This window comes from Cydia splendana, chromosome 4 (genome assembly GCF_910591565.1).
Source record: "Cydia splendana chromosome 4, ilCydSple1.2, whole genome shotgun sequence".
NCBI lineage: Eukaryota > Metazoa > Arthropoda > Insecta > Lepidoptera > Tortricidae > Cydia > Cydia splendana.
In genome coordinates this window covers 18,210,311-18,233,994 of record NC_085963.1, presented here as the reverse complement: position 1 = coordinate 18,233,994, position 23,684 = coordinate 18,210,311, and the positions used below count along the sequence as shown (strand labels likewise).

General features: G+C 38.8%; 1 protein-coding gene across 1 annotated transcript in view; it reads left to right on the top strand.

Moving 5' to 3' along the window:
* Positions 1-8,513: 8,513 nt before the first annotated feature.
* LOC134790077 (serine/arginine repetitive matrix protein 1-like) overlaps positions 8,514-23,684 on the top strand; it is a 41,663-nt gene continuing 26,492 nt past the window's right edge. The window contains exon 1 of the mRNA XM_063760840.1: positions 8,514-8,952. The gene's annotated coding sequence lies outside the window, so the exon portion shown is untranslated. The remainder of the gene's footprint in view (positions 8,953-23,684) is intronic.

The window sequence follows — 23,684 nt, the reverse complement described above, 5'->3', positions numbered from 1 at the left end:
TAAGTTGTCCTTATGTTAGTCATCAAGAAAGTATATTATTTAGGCTAATTTGTTTCATGCTCTCAGCTACTGCACATATATACCTATGGGAAATCCTAGTTTATACTTGCTGAAACAGGTACAGTCAGCAGCAAAAGTTACTAAGCGGGCCAGGTGTTCAAAATTATCTTGACGCGACTTTATTATTAAGAGAATAAGAGTGTGTCAAGGTAATTTTGAATACCTGGCCCGCTTAGTAACTTTTGCTGCTGACTGTACCTATGTATCTTTTTAAAAGAAGTTTTAAGTCGCTTTACATACCTGTTTGTTCAATAAAAGAAAATAATGTAGTCAGCATTCATATGGAGCACTAGACGCAGTGTAGGTATCATTTTAGAAAAGTATTTTCACATTTCCAAAATGACAAGTCTTGAATAGCCTAATGTACAAGTAGACGTGCGCGCCGCCGCGGCGCGCCGCCGCCATAGAGAGTAAGCGCGCCGCCGCCGCCGCCGGTAGTCTAAAATTCGCGCCGAATATTTTTTTATAAAACAGTATTATGCAGCGTTAAAATATGTAATAGGTTATAGACCGATAAGAAATAGATGAAAATTATTGCGGGCGCCACTTCCTACGTAACTCTCACATTTTTGATGTAAAATACTTACTTACTTGGCAATAATTTAGTACGGAATTTTTTTGGTTATTGTATAATTTATTTTCTACAATTTTATGTCGCACCAACACAATACTAACTATTTCTTATGTGGCAGTATGATTTACATAAAAATGTGTTGTATGTATGGGTAAAACACATTTACAAAGTATAATGTCCAGTGTTTTAACCGTTGTCGATAACACGGCACTTTTGCTAAGTCCAGTATGTTGGACATTGCCAAGTATGCGAAGAGTAAAATTATCAAATTTTCTGGTAGTTCTTATGGTAAATAAATTAAACAGAGGTATGTTAGGTGTTTCAAAACGTTTTAAAAATTAATTACTTGTCGGTTTACAACGTAATGAATGAATGAACCAAATATATAAAAAAATATTTTTACGGATTTTTTTTCCTGTGCGTTTATCAAGACATCAAGAGACAGACCCGATTTCATTTGAGAAATTTCTTACGAAAATATTGATAAAATTGCATGCATTATTGTAAGAACCATTGCTCAGATGTTGCTGCCTCCTAGTCCTCCTACGATACCCCGCTAAGTTTGATAAATGACGGTAAAATTTTACCACCTACGAGCTATAAAGTTTTTGGAAAAATATAAAAATAATAGGTTTGAAATTAATTCATAACATAAGTTGACATTATCAGTAAGTGTATTTGTAATTAAAAAATGCAATTATTCTATATTTATTAAAAAAACATGAATTTGAAAGAAAAAAAACCTTATGCACATAAAGTACTGTATGTATCCAAAATACTGGACGTCTTTTCATTATGCGGCGTATCTTTTTATTTACACCGAACCTGGCAACATCCAACATATTTAACATACGTATGTTTTTTTCGAAACTATTATAAATATATTTTTTTCATGTTTTTTTTTACAATAAGCAACCACATAATAAGATAATAACACCAAAAAAAATATACTAACACAGTTTTTTGAGATTTTTTTTCCCTTGTCGAGGGGCTACCCGAGGTTTTCATCGATTTTTGACAAGTTTTGAATCGTATCTCCTTTTTTTGCACTACAGATACAATTATAAGACAAACGGTTATCGGTTTTTCAATCTTTTATCTCCAGTTTTGTCCACCGGATTTTGAAAAAAATGAATAAGTACTTATTTTTTTATGAATTTTTTAAACATTGTCTAAAAAACACTTTTTTCGTATCTAGTTTGCGGTGATCTTACATGTACGAAATCTACATATTTGGGTTCGTCTTTGACGTCTCGAAAAAGATGTCCAGGGTTTTAATTTTAAACTAATTAACACAAAAGTTATGGCCAGCAAACCAGTTTTTTAGCCTAAAATTGTTCAACTTAGATGCCAAATATCTCGAAGACAATGAACTTTGAAGTAAATATGGGATACTATATTGTTTAAAGCCTTGCTGTTAATATAATAAGGTACAAAAAACATTAGAAAACTAAGGGATACAGATCGAAGGTCATTGGCGTGGAGTAGCCCCTTAAGGGTTAAGCGTAACTTTTCATTATACGTCTTAATATTGAAAAGTTGAAAAATCCCACGCCGCCGGCGTTACGCCGCCGCCGTGGATTTTTACGTGGCGCGCCGCCGCCTGATTTTTTTCGACCGGCGCGCACGTCTATGTACAAGTTAATAAAATTTCCTAACAGTATTTTTTATTTTTATTATACAATATTATAATTGTGTTATATTTCTCAAACATATTTCCTAAACTTTAGCCGGGCAAACACAACTAGCCAGTCAGATCCAAGAAAATTATACTCATAGCTTTAGCATAAGAAAAAGAGTATGATTCCCTCTGTCTTTAGACAGTCAGTCCTGGGCCAAACTACATAAAGAATCTTTTTTATGCCTGCCACAGAACCCTACAAATTATAAATTGAATAGAAGAATAGTATTTCTTAGACCATGAAATAAAATAGGTACCAAGGGTTAAATTAGACAAATTATTGTTAAACTAAACTAAAAATATTTAGTTTACCCAAGAAATGTTTATTGTAAGTTAATTAAAGTTATATAGGGAAGATAAAAGGACTCCTTATGTTTGGAAACTGAAATTACACATTTTGTAACAAATCTGTTTTATGCTTAAGATGCAATAGATGACTACAGAGTATTATGATGCTTGGTTGAAGTGACCAGGTAACCTTGGTAACTTCATATTTTTTCAATGAATGCCCTGAATTAAAGTGTAGGTAGGTTAAAGTGACCCTTATCTTCTCTTACATTTAAATTAAATAAGCACCCAAATATCATTTGTTTTATTTTTATTATGTATATTGTACAATATAATCACCAATCAAAATATTACACAGGTAGGTATGTGATATTGATCCAGAAAAGTACACTAATTTACATTAACAAGTAGCATATTATATTGTAAGTATCAAATATTCCACAATTTCCATTTTGCTATGATTAAAATTGAATTCCAACTGAGAAATCTAATAAAATATTAAAATTCAGTAGGACATCTACCTGCGGAAGCAATGATTTTATTCATACATTCTAGTTTAATGGCATCTCTTCTTCTTTGTCGTTCCCTTCATGACTGAGGATCGTGACCAATAACTATGTCCCTCCATTTATCGCGAACAAGGGCTATTTGGGCTGCCCTCTGCATGGAACCACATGCTTGTTTTATGGAATCCGACAATCTTGCAGGGGCTCTTCCTCTAGCGCGCTTGCCTTCAACTTGCCCCGGTATGATGTCACGTTCGAGGCTGTGGTGTGGCGACCGCAGTATGTGCCCAAAGAATCTAAGAGCCCTATCCTGGCAGATTGTTGAGAGTCGTTTGGTGATTTTGAGTTCTCTCAGAATGGTTTAATGGCATAGTCCGTTTCTAATTGTAATTTGATATCTTCAAATTTGTTAATCATTTTGACTAACATGGCTTTTAAATTGTCCGTCCATATTAAATAACAATTTCTAAAATTTTCAATAAGCCGCAAGTGACAATTTGAATTGACGTACGTAGGGCGCGCTCAGCGGAAAAAAAATCATATTCGTTTTGGTTCGACGTACATTGCTGCTTTTCTTAACGCAATACTGAGGGGCTACCGCGAAAACCGAAATTCGCAAATTGCGGGGATCTTACTCTTTTACTCCAATGCAGGCATAATTAGAGTGACAGAGAAAAATGCCCGCAATTGACGATTTTCGGTATTGGGGGTAGCCCTACTGCTCTTTGAGTGTTGCCCTACTTTAGTTTGCTTTACATTGCTACTGACAAGATTTGCTTGACGCACTATAGTATTTTCTTGGGATGCCTAATGAATAAAGTAATGACTCCAGACGCGTATTGGTCTGGTTTAAAACATGGTATAATAATATACTCCGCCTGGTACTCTCTTCCCAGTCTTCCCGTCTTTTCTAGGTCACCTAACTGACACAAGCCTACGTCATCATGCGACAGCGCTATATGATAATATGCGATAGCGCTATATATAGCGGCCATGTTATTGTGACGTAGACCTGTGTCACTCTGGGAAGAGAAGACCATGTTTTAGACTATGGTTTAAAATACAAAAGATTTAAGATAGATCTTTAATATACGATAATGATATAAAATTCCGTTGACAAGATATTTTTTTAATTAATTAAAAGGGACGGCGTCACGTGACTGCTTCACCTTAAAAACATAGTCCCCGTTTTTCTGCCTGGATTACTTATTGACATTATGGAAAATATATTTTTAGAGTCTGTGCGGAAAGAGAAGAGTCGTAGAATGTTTTGGTTCCCATATATTCCACGACTCTTCTCTTTCCACACAGACTACCTATGGGCTATGGAGCTTTTAAAAATGTATAGTGTTAAATCTGCGATAAAATGGAGCTTTTAAAAATGTATAGTGTTAAATATGCGATAAATTGTAGGGGAAAAAATGGGGACTACGTTTGTATGGAGATGCGGTCGTCCACTATGGGCTTGAGTTGACGCCACTATTAGATTATTCCAGTTTTTGACAGAGATGGGTCAGATGGGTAATCTTGACTGTTTACGCGGGTGATTTGATTACCAAGTGAAAAACACCGCGTTCGGTGTTACGTATCGGTACCAAGTGTACCAACTCCGCTAATCGAATCTTCGACTCCTTTGAATTCTTAATAACAAGTAATTGTAAAAAAAATGCTAAGTGGTCTGGTCGAATAGCATGAAAGGTATCTTATGGATGCGTAACCAATAAATTTCATCGTAATCCCAAAAGCCACTCGGAAGTGGAGTAGAAGGCGGAGTTTTCAGAATCGTTGCGTAATTTATGGCTTTTAGCTAAGTAAAAAAGTTGCTGGGAATCGAGCAAGGCTTCGGATCGCGATAATTTAACGATCATTCTGTTCTTTCCTAATACTTTGGGATTCGAAGCTAGGGTTGAGAAATAAATTAATGCATGCAATAGGTTTAGGTACTCGTAACATTCTAAAAGTTGTAGCAGAAAATGTAGACGGGTCATATGGCCATGCTTTCGAGGATTTTGCGTCTAAATAAACGAACAAATGAAAACGAACCTGCTGTAAAATGCGATTTTGACTGTGGGCAACTTAAACGGCTGCATGTGTAGTAATATAAATTCCGCTGGTATTACAGAATACAAGCCTTTATAACGTTTATGACGGCACTTCCACACTCTGTCACTTTAAAATCTGTGCAGAGTTAGCTTAGACCGACTTTACATAAGGATAATAAATATTTTGAAGCTTACCCTAATCACTGCCTTTAAAGCTTCGTACCTACAGCATTAAAAATGGGTGTATTTTTAGACAGTGCCCACCTAATTTAAATTAGGGCCAGGTAATTGAATCGAGCCGGGGGTGTGCCAAAAGGTCGACCCTTGTGCGTTTCGACGCAAATTATTCTCACTTAGCATTAGCATAGGTACTTTACTAACCTGCATTCTATGTTTTTTACATTTACACACCAGCTGTTTTATTAAATTGTTATTTTCCGGATTTTCTGTTAAACTTTCTAATGTCTTTTGATCTCAGAGAAAAATGCGCGTGTTGCACATGAAGTACATATGTAGGTATTAACAAATTGATACCGGGATAATGATACGGCTATTCGCGTGTAGATATGAGATCATTACAAATTCCACAAATATGATAAAGGTAACTGTAGGTATACCCCTTCTAAAATTGTTGCCAAATCAATTCAATACATCAAACATACACAATGTTTGCTAAGTTGATTCACTGCACATCTTGTGGGTATCAAATGCGAGGAGGTGAGCTAAGTATTTATAATTATTTGCTATTGGCGGTTTTATGAACCCGCAATGAACGAAGACTATATTTTCGATGTTGTTACTTTGTAATGCATCTTCATGCGACGTTACGTGTTCTTTAGACAATCATATCAAAACTTCAATCATAGTTGAGCCTGATGGATAAAAGAGCGAGTGAAAATTTCAACTGTCTAGCTATCACGGTTCGTGAGATACAGCCTGGTGACAGACGGACGGACGGACGGACGGACAGCGAAGTCTTAGTAATAGGGTCCCGTTTTACCCTTTGGGTACGGAACCCTAAAAAAACGACGCAATTAATATTAAACAAGAGCAAAACATATTTCTAGGCTAGATGATGATTGATTGAGCCTTAAAACAACTATACTCATCAACACTAACTAAATAAAAACATACCTAGTTAGAATCTGATTAGACATATTTACGTGTCCAAGTCATGAGTGCCAAAATTTTCACCAGTATTAGTGGTAGGAAGAGTAAACAGATAGAGCTAGCGTCGCAGACGGCGGGTAAGCGTGGGATCTTTTCACCTGAGGCCGCGCGAGCACACGATGGCGCAATCACCGGTATACGCTCATGCAGAGAAGATATTACCCCCACTATAGTTATTATTTTATTAATTTATAATAATCTAAATCATTTATTTAAATGTTATATTATCTCCACAAGACTATAAAACATTGAGATTGGCGGTGGAAGAATGTACTTGCCTCTAAAAATGTTGCGCAAATGCTGATTGTAGACACTCTGGCACTTTAAAATCTGTGCAGAGTTAGCTTAGACCGACTTTACATAAGGATAATAAATATTTTGAAGCTTACCCTAATCACTGCCTTTAAAGCTTCGTACCTACAGCATTAAAAATGGGTGTATTTTTAGACAGTGCACACCTAATTTAAATTAGGGCCAGGTAATTGAATCGAGCCGGGGGTGTGCCAAAAGGTCGACCCTTGTGCGTTTCGACGCAAATTATTCTCACTTAGCATTAGCATAGGTACTTTACTAACCTGCATTCTATGTTTTTTACATTTACACACCAGCTGTTTTACTAAATTGTTATTTTCCGGATTTTCTGTTAAACTTTCTAATGTCTTTTGATCTCAGAGAAAAATGCGCGTGTTGCACATGAAGTACATATGTAGGTATTAACAAATTGATACCGGGATAATGATACGGCTATTCGCGTGTAGATATGAGATCATTACAAATTCCACAAATATGATAAAGGTAACTGTAGGTATACCCCTTCTAAAATTGTTGCCAAATCAATTCAATACATCAAACATACACAATGTTTGCTAAGTTGATTCACTGCACATCCTGTGGGTATCAAATGCGAGGAGGTGAGCTAAGTATTTATAATTATTTGCTATTGGCGGTTTTATGAACCCGCAATGAACGAAGACTATATTTTCGATGTTGTTACTTTGTAATGCATCTTCATGCGACGTTACGTGTTCTTTAGACAATCATATCAAAACTTCAATCATAGGTGAGCCTGATGGATAAAAGAGCGAGTGATTAAAGTTGTAAGATTTTGATTGGCTTACTTGTATTAGCGGGAGGCTCCCAGCCTTCATCAGTGCCTGATACTCTTAAAACAAATAACTTCGCTAGCATTAACTCACCCAGTAATTTGAGTACTTATATTTTACCATTCAAAAAATACGAATCACTTCCCGCAGTCTCCGTTGAAAAAGCCACAAATTCCCTGTGAAGGAACGTATTATTTCCGGGTCCACGGTTGACCAACTACTGGCCGAGACAGCGCTATTCGGCCATTCCAAAAGTCCCCGCCAAAGAGTAGTATAATAGTCCCTGCGCTCCCATTACCAGTAAGTTATTGGTTTGTGGAACAGTTTTTAGATGACCGTAACCGCCGAACTATTTACTCAGTGGTGTTTTATTGTGGTTTTATTACAAAAATAAGATTTTACCTAGGAAAAGCTGCTGAGCTTAGGTATAGGTTCTGCCTATTTGACTAAAAATGTTGACATACGAGTAAACATAATCATAGCACGCATTAAATCGAAATTTAAAAACTGATACGTATTGCTATACTGTAGCTCTGGGTATCTAACTATCTACACACATATCTACCTATTCACTTGTTTTATGCACTATGGTAAGCATTTTAAATAAAAAATGCTGGTTGAACGTAAAATAAATTATGTAAGTACTTAAACAAAACATGTCACAATATTCGACTGTATCCAACTGTAATAGACTACACTAATACAGTAATTATGCTGGACATGAGCGAACTTTGTCCTAACTTCGCCCCAAGCTGCAAAAAACATTTCACGAGATCAAACCTAAGACTTTTATTATTGTTTGCGCCAACTTTCAACGCGAAAAATCTGTTGTTTTACCGTAACATGAATAACGAAGTTATGTCGTTTAGGAGTTATGTCCCAGCGGCTTGAAACGTTTACTTTTATTGTCCAAATCTACCCCCGGACGTTAGCGTAATCACCGTCTCGGGATTGAGCTACGACCGGACACTTTTACACGGAAATGAAAAATAATTAAAGGTTTTTAAAAGTAGAAGTAAATAATCGTACCTAGCTCTATAACTTGGCTTTCAAGTTGGCAGCGAAACTAGAAAGTCGACAGTTAAAGCGACACGCACATCATTATTTTGAAAAGAATACGTTTCCCCATTCGCGACAGCGTTTCATAGAAGGCTGTAAGCTGCCCGTGTGTTCGCATTGTTCACCGAGCGCAGCCGAGACGCATCACGACAAACGCTTAGCTGAACTTGTGTAAGTGTGACTGCGAAATCCGTACCAATATGAGTGGACGGGAAGAGCAGTTATACTGGTTCGCTAAAAGTTTCGACTCTACTGCTACTCGAGACTAAAATTCACCCCCTAACGATGCAAAAGGCACCCTTCGTAGCTTCGGTGCAAAGGCGCCCTCGTAGCTGTAGCGCGTAGCGTCCTTGCGAGGCGCGTGCGTGCGTCAGTCGGCCGCAGCCGCGCGACGCCGCACCACGCCCGGCATGCTACGCGCCCGGCGCTGCCAACCTCACAGAATCACCACACAACACCGCGCGCCCCTGTAAGTAAACACTAATTCTTAAAAAAAAATTAAATGTGTTTTTATCTGTGTAAATGTTTTGTTTTTAATTCATAAATCGGCGCTACACGTGGATGTTTGGCTGCCTCTGCCGGCGACGCACTAACAAATGAGCGGTTCGTTCGATAGCCCACTGCCCCTGTGAAAGGTTCACAAGTACGCCCTCCTGAAGGGTTGTGTTGAACTCAGATTAATAGGCTTTGTATCGGTATGCTCGAAGATTTATGTGCGGCAGTTAGGCTTCCACTGGTGAATTTGTACCGGCTCCGGAGATTGCCCGTACGTGGTGCACGTGAATCGTTTGCGTGCATTTTAAAGTGTTGTTTATGGTTCTGCTCCCAAATTATAGACTCGGAATAAGATCGAACATCAATGGTAGGCAAATTACGTTAAGTATTTATTTGCAGGAGAAGACATGAGAATAATTAAATATTAAATTTAAGTTTTTTTAATAGGAACTCTGACTTTTAGGAATATTTACTTTCTATAATAAGGTCAACGTTATTCATAATTTTCAATTACTTATTCTATTCATTATTCATTTTTAATACTATCTCGGAAGATTTTTTATTACTAATTAAGACACTAACTTATAGGTTAACGTGAAATTATGACTAATGTGTGACTACTTATATTCTATAGTTCGTTTTTTGACATTGGAAATGTCTTTTCGTTCGCTCCAGTATACGGTCCGATTTCACGAAAAAGTGCGATCCCCTTATATCTCGGAAAGTTGTGTTATACATTATCGGGATTATGACGGCAGAATAACACTCTCACTGAGAGGGAGAGGGAGAGGGAGAGGGAGAGGGAGAGGGAGAGGGAGAGGGAGAGGGAGAGGGAGAGGGAGAGGGAGAGGGAGAGGGAGAGGGAGAGGGAGAGGGAGAGGGAGAGGGAGAGGGAGAGGGAGAGGGAGAGGGAGAGGGAGAGGAGAGGGAGAGGGAGAGGGAGAGGGAGAGGGAGAGGGAGAGGGAGAGGGAGAGGGAGAGGGAGAGGGAGAGGGAGAGGGAGAGGGAGAGGGAGAGGAGAGGGAGAGGGAGAGGGAGAGGGAGAGGGAGAGGGAGAGGGAGAGGGAGAGGGAGAGGGAGAGGGAGAGGGAGAGGGAGAGGGAGAGGGAGAGGGAGAGGGAGAGGGAGAGGGAGAGGGAGAGGGAGAGGGAGAGGGAGAGGGAGAGGGAGAGGGAGAGGGAGAGGGAGAGGGAGAGGGAGAGGGAGAGGGAGAGGGAGAGGGAGAGGGAGAGGGAGAGGGAGAGGGAGAGGGAGAGGGAGAGGGAGAGGGAGAGGGAGAGGGAGAGGGAGAGGGAGAGGGAGAGGGAGAGGGAGAGGGAGAGGGAGAGGGAGAGGGAGAGGGAGAGGGAGAGGGAGAGGGAGAGGGAGAGGGAGAGGGAGAGGAGAGGGAGAGGGAGAGGGAGAGGGAGAGGGAGAGGGAGAGGGAGAGGGAGAGGGAGAGGGAGAGGGAGAGGGAGAGGGAGAGGGAGAGGGAGAGGGAGAGGGAGAGGGAGAGGAGAGGGAGAGGGAGAGGGAGAGGGAGAGGGAGAGGGAGAGGGAGAGGGAGAGGGAGAGGGAGAGGGAGAGGGAGAGGGAGAGGGAGGGGAGGGGAGGGGAGGGAGAGGAGAGGGAGAGGGAGAGGGAGAGGGAGAGGGAGAGGGAGAGGGAGAGGGAGAGGGAGAGGGAGAGGGAGAGGGAGAGGGAGAGGGAGAGGGAGAGGGAGAGGGAGAGGGAGAGGGAGAGGGAGAGGGAGAGGGAGAGGGAGAGGGAGAGGGAGAGGGAGAGGGAGAGGGAGAGGGAGAGGGAGAGGGAGAGGGAGAGGGAGAGGGAGAGGGAGAGGGAGAGGGAGAGGGAGAGGGAGAGGGAGAGGGAGAGGGAGAGGGAGAGGGAGAGGGAGAGGGAGAGGGAGAGGGAGAGGGAGAGGGAGAGGGAGAGGGAGAGGGAGAGGGAGAGGGAGAGGGAGAGGGAGAGGGAGAGGGAGAGGGAGAGGGAGAGGGAGAGGGAGAGGGAGAGGGAGAGGGAGAGGGAGAGGGAGAGGGAGAGGAGAGGGAGAGGGAGAGGGAGAGGGAGAGGGAGAGGGAGAGGGAGAGGGAGAGGGGGAGAGGGAGAGGGAGAGGGAGAGGGAGAGGGAGAGGGAGAGGGAGAGGGAGAGGGAGAGGGAGAGGGAGAGGGAGAGGGGAGGGAGAGGGAGAGGGAGAGGGAGAGGGAGAGGGAGAGGGAGAGGGAGAGGGAGAGGGAGAGGGAGAGGGAGAGGGAGAGGGAGAGGGAGAGGGAGAGGGAGAGGGAGAGGGAGAGGGAGAGGGAGAGGGAGAGGGAGAGGGAGAAACACAAAATAAAAACTTATACAGAGAAACATAAAAAAGAAAAAGTGCCACGAAATGGTCTCACCTCAGCATGTTGCTGGCGGCTGCTAGCAGATAGCTGATGCTGAACCCTGGCAGTACCTAGTGGAGCTCGGGTTTAATACAACATAAACACACGCTGTTTTGGTCATCGGACTCGTCTCGATGAGCACTTAGGAGAGTAGTACCCAAGATAGAGCTGATGCTGAACCTTGGTTGTACCTAGCGGAACTCAGGTTTGGTGCAACATAGGCACACGCTGTTTTGGACACCCGATTCGTCATGATGAGCACATGGTAGAGCATTACCCAAGATAGCTGATGCTGAACCCTGGTAGTACCTATTGGAACTCAGGTTTGGTGCAACATAGACAAACGCTGTTATGGTCATCTCTCGTCGCGTCAAACTGCTGTCAAGAAAATTTCATATCTTGCAGCAAATGGGCCGCTGCCGATCTTCGGCTTCGACTTCTCGAGTTGACTACGGATTTGCCGTGTAATAATTTTCTTGTACTTTGAACATTAATATATCCTGCTTATTAATCGAAAAATGAAATATGTACCTATACTTATGCGCCACGGCGACAATTATTCAAACTTGGATACGCGTGTGGAAATTTTGCAATTTGTTTGTTCACATGCGTTATGTCCAGGATACTTGTGTTAGTCTAAGAATAAAATAATTATCATTCAACGTTGTAGTTTTATTATGTAACTTTTTCCTTATCCAGACTTTCTCGTCGCTCAGCTACAATATTTTTTCGAATTCCGTAGATTCATTTCCAATGTGCTCGATAGTCGTGTGAGGCACGAAATCTGTGAATTTTTTTACCATTAGAAAGAAGGTAAACAATCTTAACGTGTCTTTTTATTAAAAAATATTGAAAAACGCTTTAAAAAATTAGTTTATGTTACTTATGAAAGCAAAAGAATGTAAAAGATCGTATATGATTTATAATTCTAACATATTTGCTGTGACTTATTTTTCAATGGTGATTTTTAATAAAAAATAAATGACTTGTCAAGATCGATTACCTTCTTTCTAATGCTAAAAAAAACGAACTATAGGTATTCTTCATGTGAACAATGTTATCATTCAAAATTGTCAAGATAGCAGCGGTATCTTTCGAAGAATATTATAAAATGCAACATTCTGCTCAACGGTGATCTACTTCCAATAATTTACAGCTTGGCAAAAAAGAGTAGAAATTAAAAAGTGGCAACACTGTATAGTGTCGTCCCGTTTTCTTATATATGTATATTGGTTTGAACCCTTTCAAACCAATATATAAGAACGACACTACAATGTTGCCACTTTTTAATTTCTACTCTTTTTTGCCAAGCTGTAGTCACCCTAGTCACCTTATCAAGACTTAAGGGGAAGTTGAAATTTCTTAATAAAGCATCTAAATTTTTAAGGACTTCTGAAATTCGTGTCCAATATTAGATAAGCGCTTCCCCTAAGGTGCGAAGTGCCTAATTTAATTTTGCAGCTCTCTCCTTATAAACCGCAGTCTTAAAGTTTTGGCGAAGTGAAGAAGTATGCACACTTTCGGAAATTAAATTCTGGTATCTAAAGCAATCTCGAAGGGATAAGGGATACGTCGACGGATGAGGGTAGAAAAGTCCACAAACGGTCCCGGATTATCCTGAGCATATTTTATCTACCGGATAATGATAAAATATTGAGTGGCCGTCTTAATATTTTATCACATACTGAGAATACCTACTAACCTATAGTTAAATAATTTTGATAGTTTGATAAGCATAATGTATCTACTAGTGAAACACTAGTAGCAGGTACCGTATCACGTATACCTGTCCTATATTAATTATGTCTTAATTGGGTATTATAATAGGTTACGATTTTTTTAAATAGCCTATATTGAGTCCCACTGCTTGGCAAAGGCCTCCCCTGTCTATCATCGCCACTCGTCACGGCTTTGTGCATGCTCCTGCCATTCGCCACAGAAGTCCAGGAACGAATTAGTAGGTATTAATTTTTATTATGAACCCGTTCAGCGCCGATATTAACGACACATTGTCGTCACACATTATCTAAAGCCGTCATATTCTTGCTACAAAGCAGGATGCACCTGCTACGGGCTACGACGTAACTCTACGCAATTGTGGCTTAGCAGTGAATCAAATACAAAACAAAAATAATTAATTTTAACGTTTTACTCCGTTTATATTCACAAACATTGCTGGGTCTGTAGGTATCTGTTCTTGTTGCTTATAATTACTTTCCAAAGCTGTTAGGGAAAGCTGTCGAAACTTCCCTAATTACTAACTGTACCGAATTCACAGGTTGTTCCGTTTACGTTATAACTTACAATAATTGATGTCGCCACTAATTCTTTAACTAAACTTGAAGCTGAAATGAAACTTGTAAATCTTTAGCGCAGTTACGTGGGTATTCCAAATTCTTGTGGCATAAACTTCTTGTAAGTACCCGTAACCACGGGTTAGAATGGTTAGATAGGCTTGTACATGCCTTTTCTGAAACGTTCGTTTGTGTATACTTAGGTTCGCGAACTATTTACTATACTTACCTATTACGAAGAACAAACTTCTGACTCCAAACGCATGCCCATTAGCATCTCCGTTTCGTGTAAAAATAAATATCTCTAAAATTTTCGCATTTAAATCTTACTACGTTAATACTCTGACTTAATCACACGTTTCCTAATTCCTCATGCAGACAACATTCAGCGATGGGGTGTAATTTCAATCACTTACGGAGTTGACGGCTCAGGAGAACCAGTACTTATAAGTGCTTCATCTTATTTCCTCATAGAGTCTGATGTATAAGCCAATTTTGCACCGACTTGATTAAAACAAACTGAGAGTGTCATAAACGTCATATGTTCATAGAAATTAGACATTACTGATGACATTGCCACACTTTGTCACTGCTAAAGCTATGCAGAAATATCTTGGACCGACTCTAATTACGGATCTCGTAGTCTTGTTATACAGGGTCCTCAGAGTAGGTAGTCCGTGTTCGCAGCACAAATGGGAATATACAGCAAGCTCACAATCGCAGGCCGTCTGGCGCTTTTCAGCTTGCAGTCTTTTAGCTCAGTTTGTATAGCCTAGCTGAGCTAGACTGAAAGCGGCCCGCAATTAGCCCGTCTGACTCGGCTGAGTCGGGCTGGCGCTCTGGCAGCTTTTCGATACTTGCAACTTGCAATCGCATGAGCGCGAGTGATAGTTTTAGCGAGTTTCACTGCATTTCCGCTTCGGACTAATCTAAGCGGTTTTAGAAGGACTTATTTGAGTCTCGGTTTCGTTTTAACTTGTATATTATAGTTTATCAGTATACTCGTATAGCTTCCTAGCTATATACAAAGCCTATACGAAGTCCTCTTCGTATACCTAGGTCTATTATAATTTTTATCGGCTCTTTGTGACCATTAGCTACGAAAGTTTAATTCAAAGGTCATACACCACAAAAGTTCCCATTAATTGTAAAGGATGCCATGGAAACAAACATGGGATATTGGATATGATAATACGTTTCCATCTAATTGGGTTCACATTGCAGGGAAAATGGTGGGCTTATTTACCTAATTCTCCAGTAAAGATACGGTTACGTTAAACATTAATTAGTAATAGGCAATTTTTTTTTATTCCTGTTCTTTAGATCATTTTAAGATACTTTATTTTCGAATCCAACAAACTTTCTGTCCGGAAGTAGGTAAAAAAAAATAGTTAAAAAAAAGAGCCGTTCTTGTTTGTTAAAAATAGTAATAGTATTTTTAGTTCGTAAACGTGACTAAAATAATATTTATAATGAGTCGACAATGGAATCAGTCAAAATATTAACACGGAAAATAACTAATTCAATAAATGGCGGGGCCTCACGGATATACGTCGTAACTTGATATAAAAAAAAGTAATAATTAGGTCTTTGATTGAATTACCATAAAACTACCTCATTAAGCTATTTATCCGAGAATCTGACATGAATATTATTTGTATCACTTGTATATATATTTACGCCTTAAACATTCTAGAAAAAATGGTTATAGATATAATTTCTTGCAGACTTTGTTCTGATAACGTTCAAAGTGATATTCAATACATAATCACACAAAAATATGGTCAATGTAATAAATATGTGCATTTTAACAAATTCGCTAAATGAAACTACCAAATTTGAACTCTTTGCGCTAATGCTAAGGATTACATTTCCTTGCGGCGCGCGGGGACAGTTTCAATGCGGGCGGTGGCGGGAGTTCGTGCCAAGGACGCGTGGATAGTATGTAGGTAAGTATGTACTTACCTACAAGTTGCTACAAGTGACAGGCCAATTCGAACGTGCGCGGGCGTCTCGCTCACACCAAATATTTGTGCGGCCAAGTTTGAGCAAAATGAACGCGCGCGTGAATGATAGCTGATTAAAAATAACTGATATCATTTCCAATATTATTGGTTGATGTTCAAATTATATTCGTAATTATATACGTCAATTATGACCCACTACAAAAATAAAAATTGCGCATGACTATCTATCGTTCTTATTCAGAATGGCATAGTGTGGAGTGGCATTATAAAAGGAATACTTATTATCGTAGTCATTTGACAGTTTTGGTGACACTTTCACATTCTGTCACAGCGAAGTGTGTAGGCCCACTCTTTAATTTGATATTAACGTCTATCCAACAACTTTGTCAGTAGAAAAAGGCGCGAAATTCAAATTTTCTATGAGACAATAACCCTTCGCGCCTAAGCGTCTGTAGCCTTTTTTTTTTCAACAAACGTGTTATATTGACTATTTCGTGCTCTTTCAATTCATAGTTTACGTTCCATAATAAGTATAACATAGTAAGTTCCATAATAAGTATAACACGACGAGAGTCGACGTGAAATATATGATTACACTTTTGCACCTTACTCCTTTGCAATAAGGCGAAAAGTACGGCTTTAAAATGACAGCGTTTTACACAAAAATAAAACGCTAATTAAATAACTTACCATATTCGGAACCTAAGAATAAATAATATTGAGAGTGGCAACACTGTCGTAGGGGGCTATTCATAAATTTAAGTCATTTCAAATTTGGGGGGGGGGGGTCTGGACATCGGACGATGTTAGCATGACGCAGGAGGAAACGGTGTCATTCGAAGCATGATTTTTTGATGAATTTAGGGGGGGGGGGGGGGGGGGGGGGCGACAAAAATCGTCAAAAATAGATGACGTCATGTATGGACAGCCCCTAGGTCGTATTGTCTTTTTCTAGCATATACCTCCCTCTCTCCCCCACACTCCTACCACACAGGCAGGTTGCTTTGTCAGTTATACAAGACAAATTTTCAAGTCATTGTCTCAAAATTATACACATTTGCACCATGCAGGATTAAAACTTTAGGTTCCGAATAGAGATGCACCGGATATTCGGTTACTATCCGGTATCCTATCTCGCCCTTATTTTAATATACGGACGGATACCGGATACTAAAATAAGGGTACTAAATAAAATAACTATGCTTGATATCGGAATAAAATCGTACTCGGTTATTATTTTAAAACAATTTAAACGTTCGATTCACTAGCTCGCGCACTAATTTCGTACCTAGTGATAGACCTATATACCGCGCGAAAGTTCATTACGAAACAGGCCAAAACTTCCACAATGCGCACCTGAAAAATCTGAATATTTCCGTCGGCCGAATATTCGGCGGCTGAATACCGAATATTCGGCCTATGGTCAGGCCGTACATCCGGTATCCTGTATGCGGCCAAACAACTATCCGTTGCATCTGTAGTAATTAGCGTTTTATTTTTGTGTAAATGCTGTCATTAAACAGCTGTACCGATATTCGGAACCTAAGAATAATATTGAAACATGTTTGTTATCGCCTGGTGGTGGGAAGACGCCAAACCAATGTGATTATACATATCCTATGATATAGTTATTATGTGTATGTAATATAATTATATTATGAGTGTTTAATTAATTATGTAGTACGTACACCCTTTATTGTAACACCTGTGAGGAGAGAGATATTTAGTAAAGTATACAATTTGATAGGTACATTTTGTAAAATTAACATTTATTGTATTTATTTATTTATTTCAAATAACAAATTGCACCTTACAGCTAATGCCAAAGCGGCACAATTTGGAACACATTAACAACATAAAGCATTTTTAACATTATTTATAACAATACAATATACAGCTAAGACACATGTATTCATTATGGTATGCTACTCTTAGGCATCTCTCTTTCTAATATCCTCTTGCACTTTCACATCACTATTCCGGATCGTTTTTATTTGCTAGATAATTTAACGGACAACTATAGTACATTGTAGGAGAGGACGGAAAACCGCTAAAAGATGGACGAGTGAGTTTGAGGGCCGACACGTTGGTGGAGGCCCTCGAATAATACGACTCCATCTTTAGCGTTTCCGGCCGAGGCATTACATAGTGCTTTTCACGACTACTGCGAGGAAATAAGGAAACATTTGGATAACTATAAGTACTAGCCCGCGATTTCTCTGGTAGCAAATCACTAGCCACTGCCTGTGCTGTCTCTTGAATTTCGGTAGGCGTCAGCGTAAGAATATAATTTTCTTCACTAGAAGAACTCATTTTTATAGCGAGCGTAGATACGTGTTTCTTATATTTTATAGTACTATCCAATTCAGTGAGAATTTTCCGATCCCGCCTTTTTTCTTTTTTATTACATTTAAGAGGCGTTTTTATGTTGTTTGCTTCAAACCGACTCTAAACTTAGAAGCGTTTTTGCTAAAAAACCACAAACAGCTACAAAAGTAAAAAACGCCTTAAGCGTGAATCGAATGAACTGACTGAATGAATGAATAGTTTGACATTTCGTGTTTTTATTAAACAAGAAATTGGTCCTATAAATAACCTAAATTTATTTTTGAAGGAAAAAGTTGCGCCAAAAAAGACCTTTTATTGATTTTTATGTTTTAAATTATACTCATTGCTGTAGCGAACTGTCACCAATGACAGATGATGATAATAATGAAACATTGTAGTAGTGGTGGTTCAGGTGCTACAGCTATTGCCTACTTTCCAGCTTGGTTTTAGACCATCTATTGCCACATTTCCGAACAGTGGCGTGAAAAATTTAATTATTTATTTCACACCAGCTCGGAAAGGCTTACTTTGCACTTCAAAAACTGAGAGCAAAGTTTCATTTTATTCACAAGTGAGGCAAAGGAATCAAATGCAAATTTTGAGTTGTTTTCTTATGTTTGCTGGTAGAATTGACTTTTAAATCATAAATATTTAATAAAATTCATTTGTATTTGATTTTGTATGATATTTTTACATTTAATATTTGCTTTGGGTTGGTGTGGTGAAACATTTTGTGTTTCACTTGGGGCAAATTTTGTTTAACCCTCGTGCTTTGAAACCCTCGCAACGCTCAAGATTCCATGTTTCGAATGTTTTACTTACTCAAGTATCAATATTAGCACGAGCGGTTAAACAACAACTTTGCCCCCTTGTAAAATAAATAACTATTTCAATATAGTCAGCTAAACTGAGGTACAAATTCAAAAACTCACCAGCAGTTTAGCTTCACGACCTTCCAGATGGAAAAACAGCAAGCCAATGACTTGAAAATTTGCCTTGTATAACTGACCATGGTATAATAATATACTCCGCCTGGTACTCCATTCCGAGATTCGCGTATGACCTAACTGACACGCGCCTACGTCATCATGCTGTTTACAGGTTCTCAAACTTTGAAATGTGGGAGAATTTTAACCAACGGTGAAAATTATTTTAAGGGCATTAATTTTAAGTTATTCATGTAGAAACATAGTAAAATAAAACAAATCTAATGTATTAAATTAAACTTTATTTATCTATACAAGACAAACGTTTGAAAAACTAATTCACAGTTACACATTAATTACCAAGCTTACGGCGTGAAAAGTTTGGAAAACACTGCGACTGCTGACACTGAGCGAGAAGGAAATAACAATTAACACGCGTTCGACAAGGATGACGGTCAGGGCATGAAGTTATCTAGATCCGAATTGTCAAATGTGCACAGCGCTATCCTGTGTTGCCAGTAGTATAAACAGAATTACCCGAAAGTCTGAAATTTCTTTCGTGAATCGGAAGATATTGCTAACGAGTAATTAAAAATGACGTGTTATTGTAAAATTTAAGCTAAAATACATATAAATGAAAATTATAAAATTATAAAGAAATATTTTAACTTATTAACCATAGGTATAATGTACCCATGTAACATGTTATGTTGAAATAAAGTGGCAATGTTATTGTGACGTAGGCCCGTGTCACTCTGGGAATGGAAGACCATGTTTTATTAGACCATGCACGGCCTTACGTTTTATGACACTGAGTCGCGTCAGGGGAGCGACACGGTTCGGTGCGCTTGCGTTCAGTCGAGTTTTGGAATATTACTGCAAATTTTTGTTGTTTGTTAATTTGTTGGTTATTGTTGTTTGTTAATTTGTTGGTTATGGTGTCGCCTTTTATTGCCCTAGTCGCCAAATGATGTTACTAGTGAAATTTTAACCGACACCACACGGTAAAAATAAGTTTAACAATAATTACTTAATTAAAAATCGAATAAAAACGGTATTTCTAATACATAACTTATATTTTTTGCTATTCAATTAAAGAGTACTAACAAAATCCTAACTCAATTAATTAGTGCAAATATTTTAAGGTTTGCGATTCCTGCTCGGCCTTGCGTCGCAAGGTGCCCGGTACCACTGTATTGCAGCAATAACTAGAAATGCTTACTTTGGGGAACATTAGCAACTGTCGTTTTTGATAATTACATTTTAGTGGTGAGGGGTGGTACTTAAATGACCTCTATTGAAACCTTAAATGGTTTAAACTTATAGGCGCGAAGATTTGATTTCCCTAAGAAAATTTTAATTTCGCGTCTTTTTCTGCTATCAAATTGGGTGTGTGTCAGTATAATAGCCCTATATAATTGGCCTATTATTGTATTAAATTTAACGCGCACGCAAAGACGGAAAGCCTGCAATTACGTAAAATTTACTTTCTTATTTACAGCACTCTTGCTCAGATTAAAGCTGATAATTAGTTCGAATCTAGTCTCCCATATTTTTTACGTTCACTGGTACATATGTTTTGATATTCGCGCTCGGGGCGATGGAAGTTTCATCGTTCCGTCGCCCCGCTCCATGCAATGACCAATCGCGTTAGCTCGCTGGCTCGTGCGCGGCAACTTTAAAGCAACGATAACGTTTTTGATGGTTTTTTGTGTTACGAATCATATTTCAAGCCGATTTTTACAGTATTCGACGAAAGAGAACTCATAATAAAAATCCCATATGATATTGATCTATTACCATTTTTAACCAGGCAATTAATGCACAACCCCATAAAACCTACCATACGGTATTATTTAGTGTACGATTAAATTGCAACGCTTGTACTTATTGTAATTTGGAAATAATGAGAGAAAAAATAGCCTATTACCATTTTTGAGGACGGAAATATACTGAATTTAATAATAACCGTAGGTTACTTACTTTAAATGTAGGATACAGAATTATTTTTTGTGTGATTCATGCTTAATGTCATAAAGCAAATATTTCTCTATGAGTATAAATTTAAAAAATGTTATTAATATTTATTACAAACTTTCTGTGATTTTTTATATATTTACATTTTTTTTTAAATACCTAAATGTAATATATTTATTTGGATTATGTGTCGACGTAATCACTAGATTTATTATCTGTCCCATACACCGAAAATTTCAGCTATTACTAATTATTTCCATACCGCCATACTAGCCGAGCGTACCTTTCTTGGCCTATAACCCATTTCATCAAATGCTAAACAAGCATTAACGTTCAAGTTTCAACAGTTAAAAGGTCCCTAAGGCGTCCCGGTAGCATTAAATAATCAATGGAAGTCTCTAGTCTATGAAATGAGAAGCAAATCGCAATTAGTTATACTAACAACACCCGCCAAACCCTTGTAGGCAGATTTACAGAACAAACAAGAAGCGAGGCTCAAAGCGGATTATTCAAAGTATTCAGCGAAATTCTCCCGATTCTCCGAAAGCCAGCCGAATTCGCTTTATTTTTTGCAACGAATGCTGACCTAAAAATAAATTATGCACTCATTTATTTAAGGACCCTTGAATCCGTCACTGGATGTGCTCATAAGTGTTTTAATTTAGATGCTACAATTGTTATTTACCTGCTTTATACTGGCCTGTAACATTTTATGCCCTCGTAACGTTCACCAAAATTGCTCGGCCCAATGACACCCATTGCGATAAAAAGGGTTTTCTCCAAAGACTTGCGTATTTCAAATATCCTGTTCTATTTGGAAAGAATAACTCTTGCGTATTGAGAGGGAAAAGTCCGCATGAATGGACAAAGGCACATGAATTTGGGGTGAAACTATTTCTAACTAGGCTGTACGTGAACTACTTATCTATTGAACCAGAGTAAAGTTTCTGAAAGACATAAAAGGAAAAAGTTCCCAGCGGATAATTCACATCAATTCACATACTTTAGACATGTTAATACTGGACGGAAGCATTTTGATCCCTTGCAGAAACGTCGTTGTACGTTTTCATAATTAGAAGATAAATATTCCGACTAACACGATTAACACGAGAGGCAAGCGCAAAATTCATCTTTCATCCTCAAAGTTGACGATAATTTGTCAGAACTTGTTTTGGAGATCGCGGGGATCGCTGGTAATGAGACGGAGTGGATAAAGACAGAATTAAATACACGTTCTGTGATCCTTGGTATTTGCCACTGCGATTTCCGCTTTGATATACGGAATGTTCATACTTAAGATTCCATTATTACGGGGTGTAAATCTTCTTTGAAGTTATGAGGCGGTATGAAAAAGTAATATGTTGTATCATTGCTTGTGTTCTTGTTGTAGGTACACTTTATATGTATGCCGAGAAACGGCTACATGCGGACTGACATTCAGAAGGCGGATTTCCCTAGAGAAATATACGCCAGCTGAAATCTTTTTCTGAACAAGCCTACACTCTACAGGTTCCGGAGTACGACTGCCAGCGATGTTTTTCTGCGTTTGACAAAAAAAGGTTAACAGTTTTCTCAAGCGAACCTACGTATCAATTATTCAGAGAGCGGATTTCGGCATTTTTTCAGTTCAGTAGTTAGACAGAATTTCAAGGAGGTTAATGAAATTCCTAGCATTTTAAATTTTAATTAAATTCAGGTGCTCCCAACTGAATTATTGAGGACCTTTTGGCATAGTCCCAAGACGTTGGCAGCCTACCTCGGAATACGACCGCTTTACCGGAAAACTTGCCAGATGGGTTCAACCACCCTTTCTATCATACCTACACAATAGGAAATATTTGTGTATATCTTCAAAAGGAGGGTAGGTAAATGGAAAAAAGAATATGACTGCTTATCGCATATATACCTACACCTACATACGATTGTGATTCAACAGTTTATTTTGTGAGATAAATTATGCACCAATTAGATAATTGCACATCACAGCTAGGTATAACAACTAAATGTTGCTATGCCTCTATGAAACAATTTACATATTTCTTACGAGAAATTGAAACATACTTACCAGTTTTATAATGTACTTACCTCTTATTTACTTCTGTTAAATATATAACTACCTAGGGAACATTACGTAACGAATTTGGGGGGAGGGGGAGGGGGGTCTTGTAAAACGTTACGATGCGTTACAGGGGCGGGAGGGGGGGGGTTTGAACTACGCGTTACGTAACATTGTTTTTTAACCCTTCAGAACGGTCGCGTAGAGAGATACTCTCACGCATTTTTTAAAACGTGTTTTTTCCCAAAATTATAGACATTTCTAATGTTAATTAATAATATTAACGCGATTAAAACAATAACAAAGGTATTTTAGCGACTTTCCGGTACTTTACGCCATATAATTGTGACCTTTAGGTAAAAAAAATGGTCACTTGGTGGTTACGTAACGTTTTACTAGGGGGGGGGGGGGGGCAGAAATTTTCGAGTTGTTTAGTAATTTTGTTCATGCAAGATGTCACAAGTTAAAATTACATTTCCAGCTTGTAATTCACGAAATGTTCGCCTTCGAAGCCTTCGCCATGTGCCGTTCGTAATTAATATGAGCGTACACGTTCTGAATTTTGATCCCGACGCTGAGCCGTGTTTGGATGTAATATGTGGGATGAAGAGCTAATGCAATGTTGACCCATTTGTCGCACACCCGTATCGATTGACTTTATAAATAGCTGCCGGCTGTTTTCTTTCCTTCTCTGCTATTTAGTGATGTGCTGTTACCGGGAACCGGGAACTCAAAAGTTCTCTGGCCTGTTTTTAAGAATACTTTTTGCTTGCTCACGAAAATATTCAACTGGCAATGAAACAATG